At 48.1% G+C, this 15,934-nt stretch overlaps 1 protein-coding gene across 2 annotated transcripts in view; it reads right to left on the minus strand.

Annotated features, from left to right (window-relative positions):
* Window positions 1–6,365, minus strand: part of PRPSAP2 (phosphoribosyl pyrophosphate synthetase associated protein 2) — a 38,085-nt gene extending 31,720 nt beyond the window's left edge. Inside the window, exon 1 of one of the 2 annotated variants that reach the window (XM_048867892.2) lies at window positions 6,235–6,365. The gene's annotated coding sequence lies outside the window, so the exon portion shown is untranslated. The remainder of the gene's footprint in view (window positions 1–6,234) is intronic. The other variant, XM_048867893.2, reaches the window with a different exon arrangement.
* Between the last annotated feature and the right edge of the window lie 9,569 nt (window positions 6,366–15,934).

Consider the following 15,934-nt stretch of genomic DNA (forward strand, 5'->3'; position numbering starts at 1 on the left):
TAGGCGTCTGGGTGAGGAGGATATAGAACTTCGGGAGGAGAGCAGGCGGTTATACAATGGATGCAGCAGGGTCTGTGCTCTTTTTGCCTTTCCTGCAGCTCCAACAGACACTTCATCATGTCCATTTGCTCCCCCATTAGCCTCAGCATCGCTTCCTGCCTCTGCTCTTCGCGCTCACTTAATGCTTTCCTGGCCTCTGCCACTGAATGCTTCCATGCATTAAGCTGTGCCCTATCACTGCGGGAGGACTGTATGAGCTCAGAAAACATGTCATTGCAAGTGCGTTTTTTTCACCTTCTAATCTGCGATAACCTCAGGGACGGAGATGATAGGGGGAGCATAGAAATATTTGCACCTGGGGGGGAGATAAAAAGGGAGAGTAAAATTTACGATGATACATTTCTGAGAACAAAAGGGAGACTCTTCCATAGTGAATCAAGCAATTGGCAGCAGACAGCACATGCGCTTTAGGTACAAGATCGCATTTTGCCTTTTATATCGAGCGCCTGCCAGTATGGTGACACATCACAAACGGCTGGGCATCAGAATTCGGCTTCCAGGCAGCCATGGTAAGCCTTTTGGTACATGGGGTTGGCTTCTTATGCCTTCATAACATGTGGGAATGGTTTCAAACTGCAGCGCCATCCTTTCCCATAGCAAGCAATGCCGGCTGGGTTTCATATTTAAAAGAAGGGGCTGCGGTTTTTGGGTGGATGTGCAGCACACACCTCCCCCCACCCCGCCGCGTGGCTATTCTCCGGGATGATCCCCTCACTCCTCCCCCCACCCCGCCGCGTGGCTATTCTCCGGGATGATCCCTTTTAGCCAAGGGCAAACAACCCAGCATGAATGGAGTCCTTTTACTGTTCCCTTACAAAAATTCTCCTATTTCAACCAGGTGACCATGAATGATCTCACTCCCCTGAGGCTAACACAGAAAGAAAGACCAAACATTGCTTGAATGCGACCAAAACCCAGAACCATTCGCTGCCATGCTTTGTGCTGCAATGATTCCATACTACTTGCTACTGGCTTGGCATGGTAAAGTGTCCTACCATGGAGAACGAAATAAGGCAGCCCTCCCCAGAACCCTTCTGCAAAGGCTTTCAGAGTACCTCCAGGAGAGCTTCATGGAGATATCCCTGGAGGATTCCCACTCCATCCCAGACACGTTAACAGACTTTTCCAGTAACTGTACTGGCTGCAAATGCATCCCAATTCTTCAGGGCAAATCAAACATTAAACACTATTGCTTTTAAACACCGTACTGTAGTTACAAATGTGCACTCACCAGAGCTGCCTTCTCCGGCTTCATGGTCAGGGATCCCGCCTTGGGAGGGTATTGGCTCCAGGGTGATGAAAAGGTCCTGGCTGCCAGGGAAAACGGATTCACTGCTTGCCTGCTGCACATTCTCCTCCTCTTCCTCATCCACAAAATCCTCCTCCCTGTTGCGTGAGAATCCCCCTTGCAGATGTCCACAGACAGTGGTGGGGTAGTAGTAGGGTCCCCCCCAGAATACCATGCAGCTGATGATAGAAGCAGCATGTATGGGGCTCCGACCCGGAGCGACCGTTTGCCTCCTTTGTCTTTTGGTAGGCTTGCCTGAGCTCCTTAACTTTCACGCAGCACTGCCGTGTGTCCCTATTGTAGCCTCTCTCCACCATGCCGTGTGCAAGTTTGGCATACAGTGGAGTCACATCTTATGCGGGGGTTAGGTTCTAAAGTCAGCATGTAAGGCGAAAATCACATATAGTCAAAAAGAGAGAGAGACGGAAGAATGAAAGAATAAAAAAGGGAGAAAGACAACTTCAACGTCGTTATGCACAAACCGGAGTGCCTCAGAATGGCCAGGAGCATTGTCTATGATCAGCAACACTTTAAAGTCAAGTCCTTTCTCTTCGAGGTACCACTTGACCTCCAGAATAAAACACTTGTGGAACAAATCCAGAAATAATGCTGCTCTCACCCAAGCCTTTTTATTTGATTGCCATAACACAGGCAAGAGATTTTTGTTCTTGCCTTTTAGGGCACAGGGATTTGCAGCCCTGTAGAGCAAGCCTGGCTTTATTAAATGCCCAGCCACATTGCCACAAAACAACACAGTCACACGGTCCCTAGCTGCTTTGAAGCCAGGGGCTTGTGTTTCTGATTTCGAAGTGTAAGTGCAGTTGGGCATTTTTTACCAGAGAGCCCAATCTCATCGGCATTAAAAACTTTTTCCGGAAGATAGCCCTTTTCTTCTATGATTTTCTTTAATTGTTCGGGGTAGGCTTTTGCTGCCTCTTCATTGGCAGATGCAGCTTCACCAGTAGTCTGCACGTTTTTGAGGTTGAAGTGGTTCCTAAAACTGTTAAGCCAACCTTGGCTGGCTTTGAATTCCTTCTCATCAGAAGGCTGTCCCTCTTTGGTGGGAGGTTTGAACAGCACGTAGAGGCCGAGAGCCTTTTCTCGCAACGTGTTGCCATCGATAGGCGCACGTTTACAGTTCATGTCTTCCAGCCATAAGTTTAATGCCTTTTCAGTCTTCACTAAAGTCTTATCACGCACCTGGCTCATCACCTTAGCAGTTATTGACAGGTTTCAGAGTAACAGCCGTGTTAGTCTGTATTCGCAAAAAGAAAAGGAGTACTTGTGGCACCTTAGAGACTAACCAATTTATTTGAGCATGAGCTTTCGTGAGCTACAGCTCACTTCATCGGATGCATACTGTGGATGAAGTGAGCTGTAGCTCACGAAAGCTCATGCTCAAATAAATTGGTTAGTCTCTAAGGTGCCACAAGTACTCCTTTTCTTTCAGCAGTTATTGGAGCACTTGGCGCCACGGCTTGACGAATTTCTCTCTCTCAAATCTTGATGGCACGGATGCTAGATTTGTTATAGCCATATTTATGTGCCACGTTGGAGACCAACATACCGACTCTTAGTAAATCCAACACAGCCAGTTTTTCCTCCAGCATTGGAACAGATCATCCGGTGCTCAACCGAAGAAACAGTGAAGTAGTTGGCTTGCGTTTGGGGGCCCATGTTGTATGAAAAATAAGTATCTTTAAACACTAGAATCACACTCAGAGCTACAAGATGCTTACTGGATCGGCGGGCAGCAATTGATCCAGCAGGGGTCGATTTATCGCGTCTAGACTAGACACGATAAATCGACCCCTGAGCGCTCTCCCATCGACTCCTGTACAGTACTCCACTGCCGCAAGTTATTGTTATTTTTCTTTTTTTTTGCCGAGCTCGTATAGTTGAATTCGCATAAGTTAAATCCACGTATGATGCGACTCCACTATATATATTAGCATTTCCTCTTTTTGATCGGAGTTTGGCCTGCACAGATTCTTCTCCCCATACAGCAATCAGATCCAGTGTCTCCCGTTCAGTCCATGCTGGAGCTCATTTGCGATTCTGGGGTGACTGCATGGGCATGGTCACCTGAGCTGCTGAGCTCGCCGCACTGACCAAACAGGAAATGAAATTCAAAATTTCCAGGGGCTTTTCCTGTGTACCTGGCTCGTGCATCGGAGTTCAAAGTGCTGTCCAGAGCAGTCACATTGGAGCACTCTGGGATAGCTTCCGGAGGCCAATACCGTCGAATTGCGTCTGCACTACCCCAAATGTGACCCAGCAAGGTCGATTTTTGCACTACCCCCTCGCTGTGGAGGAGTACAGAAGTCGGTTTTAAGAGCCTTTTAGGTCGACGGAACATTCATTTTAAAATCAACCTAACCCAGCTAAATTCAACTTAACCCCTTAGTGTAGACCAGGGCTTAGAGACCAACAAATTTATTTGGGCATAAGCCTTAGGCCAATGTCTCCATCTCACAAATGTTTCCCAAACAGAGATTGCAAGCATCTAGCAAAGGTACAGAATCCATTTTAGGACTGTTAGTACACCCTCTTATTAAGTACTCTAAAACAGCATCTACAAAAATGACTGTGTATTAGTCACATTTATGGAAGCAGCTGTTGGATTCAAACACGGGACAGCTATATTAAAGCTGTTTTACCAGCCTTTGCAACTAGACCTACTCTTACTCAGTTTGTCCAGGATGCAGAAGCTATATTTGGCTCATCAGCAGTTGAGAGCCAAGAAGAGGATGGGTATTTCCTACAAATAAAACACTCCACCACTGTGCAGCACTCTGCTCAGTTCCTGTGAACCAAAAAATGGCTCATGATACCACAGAAGCTTTTAATAGGGAGAGGTTGCAACAGGTACAACAGTAGAGCAGACCCCAGGAGTGTGCCTCAATTCTAACCTTCAAAAACCACCTATACAGCTAATAAAACAGATCAGACCCCAGGTCCTTGCCCTCTGCTTAGTCTATCAACAAGGAAAACTATCAGGCTATGTCTACACCAGCACTTTTGTCAGTACATCGTACGTCACTCACGGCATGCCCCTCCCAGTGACATAAGTTACACCAACAAAAGAGTCAGTGTGGACAGTCCTATGTCAGCAGGAGCTTCATAGTTTGGGGGTTCTCTATAAAATGAGCCTAAAAACAATAATACTTAATATTTGTGCTATGCTTTTCAAACTTTGGCCCTGTTCTTATCCACTTTTCATAGATGGGGAAACCCAGGCAGAAGAGTTAAGAGATTTTTTCCCCAAGATTATGAGTTCCTGGCTTCCAATTTATAGTTCAGATCACATCTCACTTTTCAGTGAGACAGGAACATTTTCATGAGTGATTTTGAAGCTCCAGTTCTGCAGGTCAGTAGGGTATACTGCAGAGGTAACAACTGGGCTACAGTAGAGGAGCAAATGATAGGTATATGCATAATACAAGCTCCAGGATGGTAAATCCAGAGGTAACATTGACCTGGTCATCCTAAAACAGGTGTTGGGGTTACCGCCAGCTCATTAGGCAAAACGATGAGTAAAGTTGGTCCTGCTTCGAGCAGGGGGTTGGACTAGATGACCTTCTGGGGTCCCTTCCAACCCTTATATTCTATGATTCTATGATTCTAAGTCATGGCCTCAAAACAAGTGCATATCTATGCATACACATAGCTCAATGGCTTTGTCCAGACTGACCTTCCAAGTTTGGATCAAGTTTGAGAAAAGAACATTTACCCCAGATTGTCTTCCCAGCACCATCATACCCTCCCCACCTCTCCCAAGCCCCCAATTCCTATTGTGTTGCTTTGGCTATGAAGTCACATACCACAGCCACTCAGGTACATAAGGAAAATAACATTGTTGGATTGAATCCCAGTGAAAACTGGCCCCAATTCACAAAAGATTCTAGACCCCTAGGATTTCAGGGCCCTTTGATAGAAAGAAGGGAATGGAGACAGAAAACACCCAAATATATCACAGCTTCCAGGGCATAAAGGAGATGAGCCATTGCCACCAGGTTCCGCCCTCGTTGCTCCTACATACAGGATGATGGACAGAGATGAACTTCCCACTCCCACCTCACCCACCCCAGAGGAAGGCTGGAGATTAGTCCCTCCCCTCATACACACACTTCCCCTCCCCATTTGCAGTTGGAAATATTTATATTAGGCTAGAACCCAAAGGTCCCAGTTGGGATTGGGAACCCATTGCGTACAAATACACAAAGGAAACTATCTTCCCTGGGGGGCTTACAATTTATTTCCTATGCTAGGAAAGGAAACTCCCCCACCACAGGATTTCCCCTTGGGAGAAAGATAATGGTGATGAACCCACCCCCCACCCCACCCCTCTTGCCCCGTGGAGGAGCAGAGCCGGAGGGGGGGGGGGAAGGGAACAGCAATGAACCCATCCCCCACCTTACCTGCCCTGAGGGGGGGAGGGAACAGCAATGAACCCATCCCCCACCTTACCTGCCCTGAGGGGGGGAGGGAACAGCAATGAACCCATCCCCCACCTTACCTGCCCTGAGGGGGGGGATAGCAATGAACTCATTCCGCACCCCACCCCTCCTTGCCCTGATGCTTGGGGGGGACAGGACAGCAATAAACCCATCCCCCACCCCACCCCACCCCTCTTGCCCTGAGGAGCGGGGGGTGGGGAAGGGAGGAGGTGGAATAGCAATGAACCCATCCCCCACCTTACCGGCCCGGGGGGGGGGGGGGGGAATCGCAATGAACCCACGCCCCGAGGCGGGGACAGACTAGACCCAGCCGCCCCAGCGGTGCCCACCTCCCCGAGGCAGGGCGTACGTGATGGTGGCCCCCCTCCCACGCCAGAGGATGGAGCGCGCCCCCGGCGGAGAGGGCGGCGTGGCCGAGCCCCTTACCTGCCGTTCAGCGCCACTCCGGCCCCCCCAGCTGCCGGGAGAAGGCGGCGGCCCAGCCGGCCGGCGGAGGGAGGGGAGGCGGCGGCTTGGCTCAGCCCCTCGCCGTCCGGCTGCAAAATGGCGGCGCCGTGCGCGGGGGAGGGGCAGGGGCAGCCGCGAGGCGCGCTACTCCCCTCAGCGCCCGGGTCGGGGGGTGGGCGGCCGCAGGGCGATGCTCCCCTCAGCGTCCCCCAGCTCCTCGGGGTGGGGGGGTGTCTGTGGGGCACTACTGCCCTCAGCTCCTCGGGGTGGGGGGGGGTGTCTGTGGGGCACTACTGCCCTCAGCTCCTCGGGGTGTCTGTGGGGTACTACTGCCCTTAGCTCCTCGGGGTGGGGGGGTGTCTGTGGGGCACTACTGCCCTTAACTCCTTGGGGTGGGGGGGTGTCTGTGGGGCACTACTGCCCTTAACTCCTTGGGGTGGGGGGGTGTCTGTGGGGCACTGCTGCCCTCAGCGTCCCCCAGCTCCTCGGATGGGGGGGTGTCTGTGGGGCACTACTGCCCTTAGCTCCTCGGGGTGGGGGGTGTCTGTGAGGCACTACTGCCCTCAGCGTCCGCCCAGCTCCTGGGGGGGGGGGTGTCTGTGGGGCGGAGACACATGTTGAGGTGTGAGGTGGTATAGGAGCAGTGACAGGGTCCATGTGCAGGGGTAGATAGACGGGGGGGTCCCTGAGCTGTGACTGCCTGGGGAGAAGAGGTGGGTGATAGTAGATGGGTGTAAATAAGGGGGTGAAGGGCTTGTGCAGGGGGCAGATTTGAATAGGAGTCGGGGAGTGGATGGCAACAGAGGTAGCCGTAAGGGGCCAGGAGTCAGGGTAGAATCGATTGCACAAGGAGGGCAGTGTGTTGGAGGAACATTACACTGAATGGAAGAGCAAGTGTAGGAGAAACCAAAGTTGTGTATGGTACAACCCCCTGCGCAGTGATGGGCCAAATAATACCACTATTACAAACCATTTCCTGGAAATAAGAAGCCTCCTCTCTAAGTCACACTTTGGCAAGTCAAAAACACAGGGCCTAGAATCATAGGATTAGAAGGGATTGCAAGGGTCATCTAGTCTGACCCCCTGCCAACATGCAGGATTTGTTGCATCTAAACCAATGAATTTCAACCTTTTTTCATTTGTGTACCCCTAAAATTTCAAATGGAGGTGCAGGCACCTTTGGAAATCTTAGCCATAGTCTGCGGACCCCCAGGGGTCCACAGACAGTTTGAAAACCACTGGTATAAGTCATCTAAGGCTATGTCAACACAACAGACCTTACAGCTGCGGTGTGGCTGTAAGGTCTCCTGTGTAGCTGTTCTTTGCTGGCAGGAGAGAGCTCTGCTGCTGGAGTAATTAAATCACCCCCCTAGCAGCGTTAGCTATGTCAGCAAGAGAGCCTCTCCTGCCCACATAGCACTGTCCACACCAGCACTTTTGTCAGTGAAACTTATGTCAGCCAAGGGGTGGTTTTTTCACACCCCAACACCCCAATTTTCCACTGCATGCGTCCGATGAAGTGAGCTGTAGCTCATGAAAGCTTATGCTCAAATAAATTTGTTAGTCTCTAAGGTGCCACAAGTCCTCCTTTTTGCAGTTCCTTCAGCTTTTGTTTATATGGCTTGCATTTCACCCGTTTGATCATCTTTGTCACTCGCCTCTGGATCTTTCCAGTTTCTTTAGATTCTTTCTATACATTGGTGATCAAAATTGGACACAGTACTCTGGCGGAGGCCTAACCAGCGCCGACTAGAGTTGTACTATCACCTGCCGTGACTTGTATGCTATGCCTCTGTTAATGCAACCCAAAATTTTGTTTGCTTTTTTTTGCAACAGCATCACATTGCTGACTCATGTTGAGGTAGTGATCCACTACAACTCCCAGATCCTTCTGAGCAGTCAGCTGCTGCCAAGTCAGTTATCCCCCATTCTGTATTTGTGCATTTGGTTTTTCTTCCCTAGGTGTAGCACCTTCCATTTGTCTTTGTTGAATTTCATTTTATTGTCTGTCTCCAATTCATCAAGATCCCTCTGAATTTTAGCTCTATCCTTCAAAGTGTTTGGCAATGCCCCCATCTTTATGTCATCTGCAAATTTGCCTGCCTGATTCGCTATAGCCTAGTACTGCCTTTACGCTGCTCTGGTTGCACAAAGAGGCCCTAAACCTGATGGATCCAACCCATGGAAAATATCCTGGAGCAGAGGAAATTTTAATGTGGCATAGTCCACATCAAGCAAGCATAACACACCTACATTACCTGCCTTCACCATCCCAGCATAGAGGATATGGTAGGGGCATGAGTAGGGAAAGAGGCTGTGGATGGAACACTACTGCGCTCTGGCTATTCTCAGCTCAAGAATGGTACTTTGCCCCCCACCCCAGTCTTTTTTAGTCACTTACACACAACATAGAATCATGTATCAGAGGGGTAGCTGTGTTAGTCTGTATCCACAAAAACAATAAGGAGTTTGGTGGCACCTTAAAGACTAACAGATTTATTTGGGCATAAGCTTTTGTGGGTAAAAATCCATTTCTTATGCCCAAATAAATCTGTTAGTCTTTAAGGTGCCACCGCACATAACACAGAATCATAGAACTGGGAGGGACCTCAAGAGGTCATCGAGTTCAGTCCTGTGCACTCATGGCAAATCAAACACAATTGCACTTAATTTTGAGTTTCTTAGCAGGACCTCCTGCATTCTTTATCTAACATTGGCTGAAAAGGTAGTCAAAATCCCCAGCTGCTTTGCAGAAAGAGGCAGAGTTAGCCACTCTGTCTTTAAGGCTCTGTGTTTATCACAGCCATGATTTCAATGATTTTCAGATTTTTTTTTTTTTTATAAAAGTCATGGTCTTTGTCATCCTGCATAGCCTGTAAATAAGTAAGACTGCTATAAATTTTCACACATTTGGATTTGTATCTTATATGAGGGATGGTTCTCAGTTTTTAAATTAGTTTAAAACTTTTTATTGTAAAATGGAGGATACGTTAGTTTTTTCAGTTTCGCATGATAAACAATGTTAATTATAATCTGTGCCACAATTTTAGCTTTTTTAAAAACCAAAATTTTGCCATGACAAAGCTGTTGTTTTTTCCATGACAAGCAGCCAACCTCTATTTTTCATTGTGTGGCTGCATATATCGTTACTTTACAGGGCTCCTAGGCAGATATTCATATCAGTAGTGAACCCTCCCCCTCTCCTTCATCCTTCTGAGAGCCTAACATAAAAGGGGAAGGGAAGTCAAGTGATATCCATTGCCTCCTGTCAGGCAAGTGGTCCTGCATTCAGTTTCATATCTTTAAATTTCAGTTTTCACTAGCATGAGCTGGATTATTTATTTTTGGTCTGCATATAGCACTTATCACTCTAGTTTCTCATGATTGCTCATTTCACTTAGATTTCATAACCTTTGCTTATATTTTTAAAACTTACTTCCTTTCATCAACCAGTTTATCATCTCTCTTCATATTCTGGTAAAACTGAATGGAGCTTATTGATCCATTTAACATGGGAGCACAGAACAGATTCCAGATGGGAAAATGTCATTTTTTTTCTCCACATGTTCACGCAGAACTAAAGCATTTATTTCTGTGTGAACAAAATAAGTTACATACTGTGGGCCTGATTCAGTCACACATTTTCTATTCAAGTAACTCTGTTTATTTCTGTGGAGTTACTTCTGATTTACACTGGTAAGTGAAAGGAAAAAATCAAGCCCTGTAAATGTATTTCTCTGTAACCTGATAGGCGTTTCCCAAGCTCACTAAGCCCTCCATTTCTTTAACTATTTTTCAGCTTCTTGGGTTGACTGCCTCCCTGATGCAGCATTGATTTCGCACCTAGCAGGAGCATCCACTGTAGCACCTCACTTCTAGCTGGCAGGGCAGGTCTGAAATTTATTTCAGAAATGATGGCAATAAAATGTCTTGGAGCATTTGACCATTGACACAATTGGCAGCTTTCCCTAGAAACATTTAGCTACCTTAGGACACCCAGAATCTACTGGTTGAGGGTCTGATCTGGATTGCATTGCCCCAGTTCCCTGACATTATTGTTATAGGTCCAGGCAAAGATAGCAGCATTGTCCTACCACAGGGCTGGGAACCAAGAACATCTGACTTCTGATCCCTGCTCTGACTCTAACTGCTTTCTGTCACTTTAAGCAAGTCACTTTACCTCTCTCTGTGCCTCCTTTTGCAAATCTGTAAAATGGGAATAATTAACTCCTAGGGAGAAGAGGATTAGTTAATTTTACAATGTGCTATACAAGTGCTAAGAATTACTAATACACCTGTGCCAAAGGATCAGGCATGAGCATGGTTCTTTTTGTTTTTGTATTTTATAAAATATAATTATTCAGTTAACAGTCATTTGAAGGCCTATGCAAGATATCTCAGTTGGGACGCAGCCCTTGGTGTAACCCTACTACAGTTCATACTGACTCAAGTAGGGAAGTTTCCTTTTGGCAGTTGTGGCAGAACTGGTGCCCCCTGAAGTCCCTATTTGTTTGATTCGTGGGAGCAGTAACATGCACCAGGATGGGGGATTCTGCTAATTGGTTAAGTCACCTCTAGAACCTGGCCATAACATAGACACAACAGTTCCCTTCTAACACCTGTCGTCTAGTCCACAGTATCACCAACCCCAAATGTTCAAAAATCATGAGTCAGGCTCACCAATAATCAGGAGATTGGCTTCAAAGTCATGAGATTTATGTACAAATAATAAAGTTGTTGGTGGTCTTATTTGCCTTCTCTTTTTGAGCCTTAAGGGTGAACTAAGGTCACATTTTGAAGCTTTCTTCACAGCCACATGGGCTAGACATTTACTATTTCTTAAAGAAAAGAATGAAGGCTGAAATCAGCATACCTCCACTTGACTCCAGGAGCTGGGGCTTTAAGGAAAACAATAATTTTCATAAGACTCATGACAAAATCATGAGAGTTGGCAACACTGAGTCCAATACTTCCCCCTCCCCTGGCTACTGTCACCCAGCTGTCTTCCACCCAGCAAAGCTCAGCTGCATGTCTTTAAAGCTTGTTTATTAAGCAATCTTTTGATTAAGACTGTTGGCAAGAATGGAATACTACTCGAGAACCACAGACGTACTCAGATACTACGGCAATGGAGCCATATAAATAGGATTCGTCTTCCCCTGTAAACTGGAGTTCAACAATGCATAAACGCAGCCTCCATTACAATGCATTGTCTCCTAGAGCCTGTAAGAGTGCTCTGCACTGCTCAGATACTTTCACACGGATGGTAGTTTTCAAAAACCACCATCTCTGCTATGAGCCACTATCAGCCTCTCCCTCTTCGCTGCCTTGTAAGTAATGGACAAGAAGAGCTGTTCCCAAGTCAGTGTAGTGGGAGAGATGGACAGTAGCCAGCAAAGGAGGCAGAACATATCAATGAAGCTATAAATACTGTTACAAGTCTAAGGGGGAGTGCAGCCAATGGTGCAATTTCCTTTTTCCCTCCCCATACTTGAAAACATTGTGGGAAACAACATTTCCCACATTCTGATTCTTGACAACAGCCTGGTTCGCTAGACGCATGGAGCAGGTCTTATCTATGCTATGTTAAGTGTCATGTAAACATTATATAAATATTTTGTCAACAACTACTGCCTTATGGTGACATAATAGCCTAAGAGAAATAGGCACCCCAGCTATTTGTTACAGTCTAGTTTCTTCAGGGTTGGGTGGCTTTTCACTGACAACAAACCTTTCAATCGTTGTTTTCCTGTTTGCAGGAGTTCTCAGCTTTAGGGTTAGTCTGAACTGACAAACAGATTTACCATGTTTGCAGGAATTAAAATGGCAGCATATGTTATGGGCACTTGGCTATTCCCCCCCATCAGGTTTCAAGTGTTCGTGAGGGATGAGGAGCTTGATAGAGTATCTAGTCTCTAACTAGAAACAGATCATTGTGCATGCACGCAGATACTCACAATGTAAGTCTCACATCTAGAACGAGAGCTGGGAGAGAGAAAAGATGTGTTATAAGTGTTGCCTTAAAAGTACAACCTTTAGTGGCTTCTGTTTCCCTCTGAACTGACTGATACTTCCACCTGCCCAGCCCCAATTCTGTGATTTAGGGAGTCCTGTCATTTTGCAAAATTTTTTAGTAACATTCGTTCAATTTGCTATTTTACAGCCACTTGTTGCACTCAAACTCATTTACAAAAGAGGGAAGTTCAGCTGGGCAGATTCACTGGAGTTATCGCATTTTAGAATAGGGAAACTGAAAAGCTGAGTACTAGTAGTCAAATATCCAGGCACCACTTAGCACTTAATTTGTGTCCTGCAGTGCCTTACAGCCACTGCTTCACTAAAAATGAGAGCAGGCAGAGGTGGGCAAACTTTTTGGCCCAAGGGCCACATCTGGGTATGGAAATTGTATGGCGGGCCATGAATGCTCGTGAAATTGGGGGTTGAGGTATGGGAGGGGGTGAGGACTCCAGCGGGGGGTGCGGGCTTTGGGGGGTGCCAGAAATGAGGAATTTGGGGTGCGGTAGAGGGCTCCGGGCTGGGATAGGGGGTTGGGGTACAGGTGGCGGGATGAGGGCTCTGGCTGATGGGGTGGGCTCTGGGGTGCAGGAGGGTGGCACAGGGATCAGGGCTGGGGTAGGGGCACTGGAGAGGGTCAGGGGTGCAGGCTCTGGGCGGTGCTTACCTCAAGCAGCTCCTGGGAGTAGCGGCATGTCCCTGCTCCTGTTCTACATGGAGGCACAGCCAGGTGGTTCGGCGTGCTGCCCGGTCCGCAGGCGCCGCCCCTGCAGCTCCCATTGGCCTATGGGAGCTGCAGGGGCGGTGCTTGGGGTGCTGGCAGTGTATGGAGCCCCCTGGCTGCCCCTACACATAGGAGCCAGAGAGCGGACTGCTGCTGCTTCCGGGAGATGTGCGGAGCAGGGCAAGCCCTGGGCCCTGTTCCCAGGGAGGAGCTCGAGGGCCGGATTAACACGTCTGAAGGGTCGGATGCAGCCCCCGAGCCATAGTTTTCCCACCCCTGGATTAGAGGGTTCAGTCAGTGTTATGCCCTGAGTAGGCATTTGGTCAGTAACAGTAAGATTTTCTTTCATAGGCGTTGGCATGGAACAGGCTGTAATTACTGATGGATATGCTAATCCAGAACAGGTTTGTATCTCAGCACAGCAAGAATCTATACAGGGGCACGAAATTCACACAACACAGAAAAAAATTCTGTTCATAGCATATGTAGTTGCACAAGAGGCAGGGTGGGGAAAGCAGAGCATCATTTACTGTACATCTGGCTCCAGGATGGGTCAGGGCAACCTGCAGGAATTGCGTTACTGGCTGCACTTGTCTGATCCTTATCAGAGCAGTCCGCATATGTTTTGGCCTCACCACTGAGCAGCAGGCCACACTTCCTGAGGCCATGATGCACTGGCAGGGTAAATAGACCCCTTCCCTGCTGCTTTTGAACACCGGGTGGGAATCCAACCCTTCGCTGCGCAAAGAGGAAGTGGAGCCGTTTCCATTCATCAGCTTAGCACAGGTCAAGCTCTGCCTCTAAGATTGCTGGGGCAAGGTCAACAATAGTCAGTACCCTGTGATATGCAAACAGAGCCGGCCTTCCGACTAACTAGTCCTTCTCTAGTCCAGCAGTTCTCAACCAGGGTTCTGGGGCCCCTGGGGGAGAGGGGGGAGGGCTGCCGAAATCAACCAGAGGGCAGGGCCAGCGTTAGACTCCCTGGGACTCAGGGTAGAAAGCTGTGGTGTGGGGCTACGGACAGGTGCCCGGCTTGCTACCCCTTAACGCCAGCCCCGGCTTTGAATCTCCTGGGTAGGCAGAAACCCAGGTGCTGTGGCACAGGTGGGCCATGGAGGTTTTTGTAGCATGTTGGGCGGGGGCTCAGAAAGAAAAAGAACCCTGGGCTAGGCTGGCTCATCTTCAAGTCTCGACCACATCTCACTCATGACAGGAAACTGTAAGTCTACATTTCCTGCCAAATCAGCAGGCTCTAAAATATGCTCCCCTTTCAGCTATTCTCCGAGCGCCTGCATACGATGCTTTGTTTGAACTCAGAGCTGGGCTACTCAACCAGTCCATTTCCCAACCTAGCAAGGAGACACTTATTTAAAAGATTGACTGACCTGGAAAGTCTCATAGGAGGCAGCCTCCTATCTCCATTGCCGGGCGGGGGGGGGGGGGGGGAGGAGGAGGGAGGGTATTAGGTTTCACAAGAGGTTCCTCATGTCTGAGTCACCAAACAGCTTGAACTTCCTCCCCTGTCACATTGCCTCCCTTCTCCTTCGCTTCCCTGGCCCTTCCTGTTCCATGACATTCAGCCAGAGCACCTTGTTCTCACCTTCAAGGCTCTGTGTAACTCCTCCCCTGCTTTCATCTTGGCTCTCAGTTCCTCTTATACCCTCTCTGGCTTCCTCTTACCTGTTCTGTGTCCCCCTCTACGCTTAGCTTCATTCCTTTCATGGATAGTCTCCGAAACTCATGAAGGAAATGCCCTCTCTCTCCTCCAAACCCACTTTTCACCATGCCTCCTTGATGGGTCTCCTCACTGATGCTCACACCTGCACAGTACCCTCATGCATCATCTTTGCCAGAGCTAGACTGGAAGCACTTGGGGCTAAAGACCCTGACTTAAGAGGTGTAGCACATCGTATACATTTGTGTCACTATAGCGCCATGATACATAAATAATAACCAACTGATGCTAAGAATATGTTTCACACTCCAACTTAGACCAGGCCTTAGCTTACCGGAAATCCCCTCACACCCTTCTCTTAGGTCCTGTCTTCATTACAGGAAGAGACCCACTTACCCTACAGTTATCCCCCATCATGGTTATAATACCATTCTATTTTACAGTGTATGCCAGAGTGCTGGAGCTCTGCTCCGTCTTAGATTTTAGCACGGTTTAGGAAGACGGTTAGGCTCTGCCTGCAGTGCAAGATGTAGCTGTGTTTTAAATATGTCAGGACATAACTACGTTGTAACTGGACTCTTCGAGCCGTGCTTTTTTGCAACACAGGTCCAAAATCTACACTCACTAGAGCCTGGCTTTGTAACAACATTCCTCCAGGTCTACAGTGGCCAATGAAACCGCAGTTGTTACCCTGCCCTCAAGAACCACACTCAAACATGGCTCAAGCTAACATAATTCCTGCCTAGGGGCTCACCATACACGTCTGACTCTACAGTGACCCTTCCGACAAGAGTCACCGTGCAGCTATCTCCCTCACCAAGCTGCTTTTAATACTCTATTTGCCTTACTCAGTTCACCAAACGCTAACAGCTTTGCCAGATCCACCTCTCTGCTGCTAATCCATACTAAGGGGTCTTGCCTATTAAAACCCTAATTTATTCTTCCCATCCCCTGCAGAGGCTCATCCCTCACTCAGACCATTCCTAGCAATACTGCTTGCTTGTAGCCTCCTACAAGCCCCTTGAGCGATTTTACACAGAGATTTAACCCTCCACTTTGATCAAATGAGCTGTGCTTTCATAGGCCACCCAGGGAGCTGCCTCGTCACAGGAACCAATCAGATTTTCATATCGGTGGGGAGAGCAGATTTAACACATTTTTCAGCTACTGCAAACAGTCAGGAGGAGCTCTCAGCCCTTTCTGAGAACACCTCCTTCTTCCCCTCCCCCCACCTGATTAAATTTAAAATCACCTTGAAAGTACAA

This window comes from Caretta caretta, chromosome 10, assembly GCF_965140235.1.
Source record: "Caretta caretta isolate rCarCar2 chromosome 10, rCarCar1.hap1, whole genome shotgun sequence".
Classification (NCBI taxonomy): Eukaryota; Metazoa; Chordata; order Testudines; family Cheloniidae; genus Caretta; species Caretta caretta.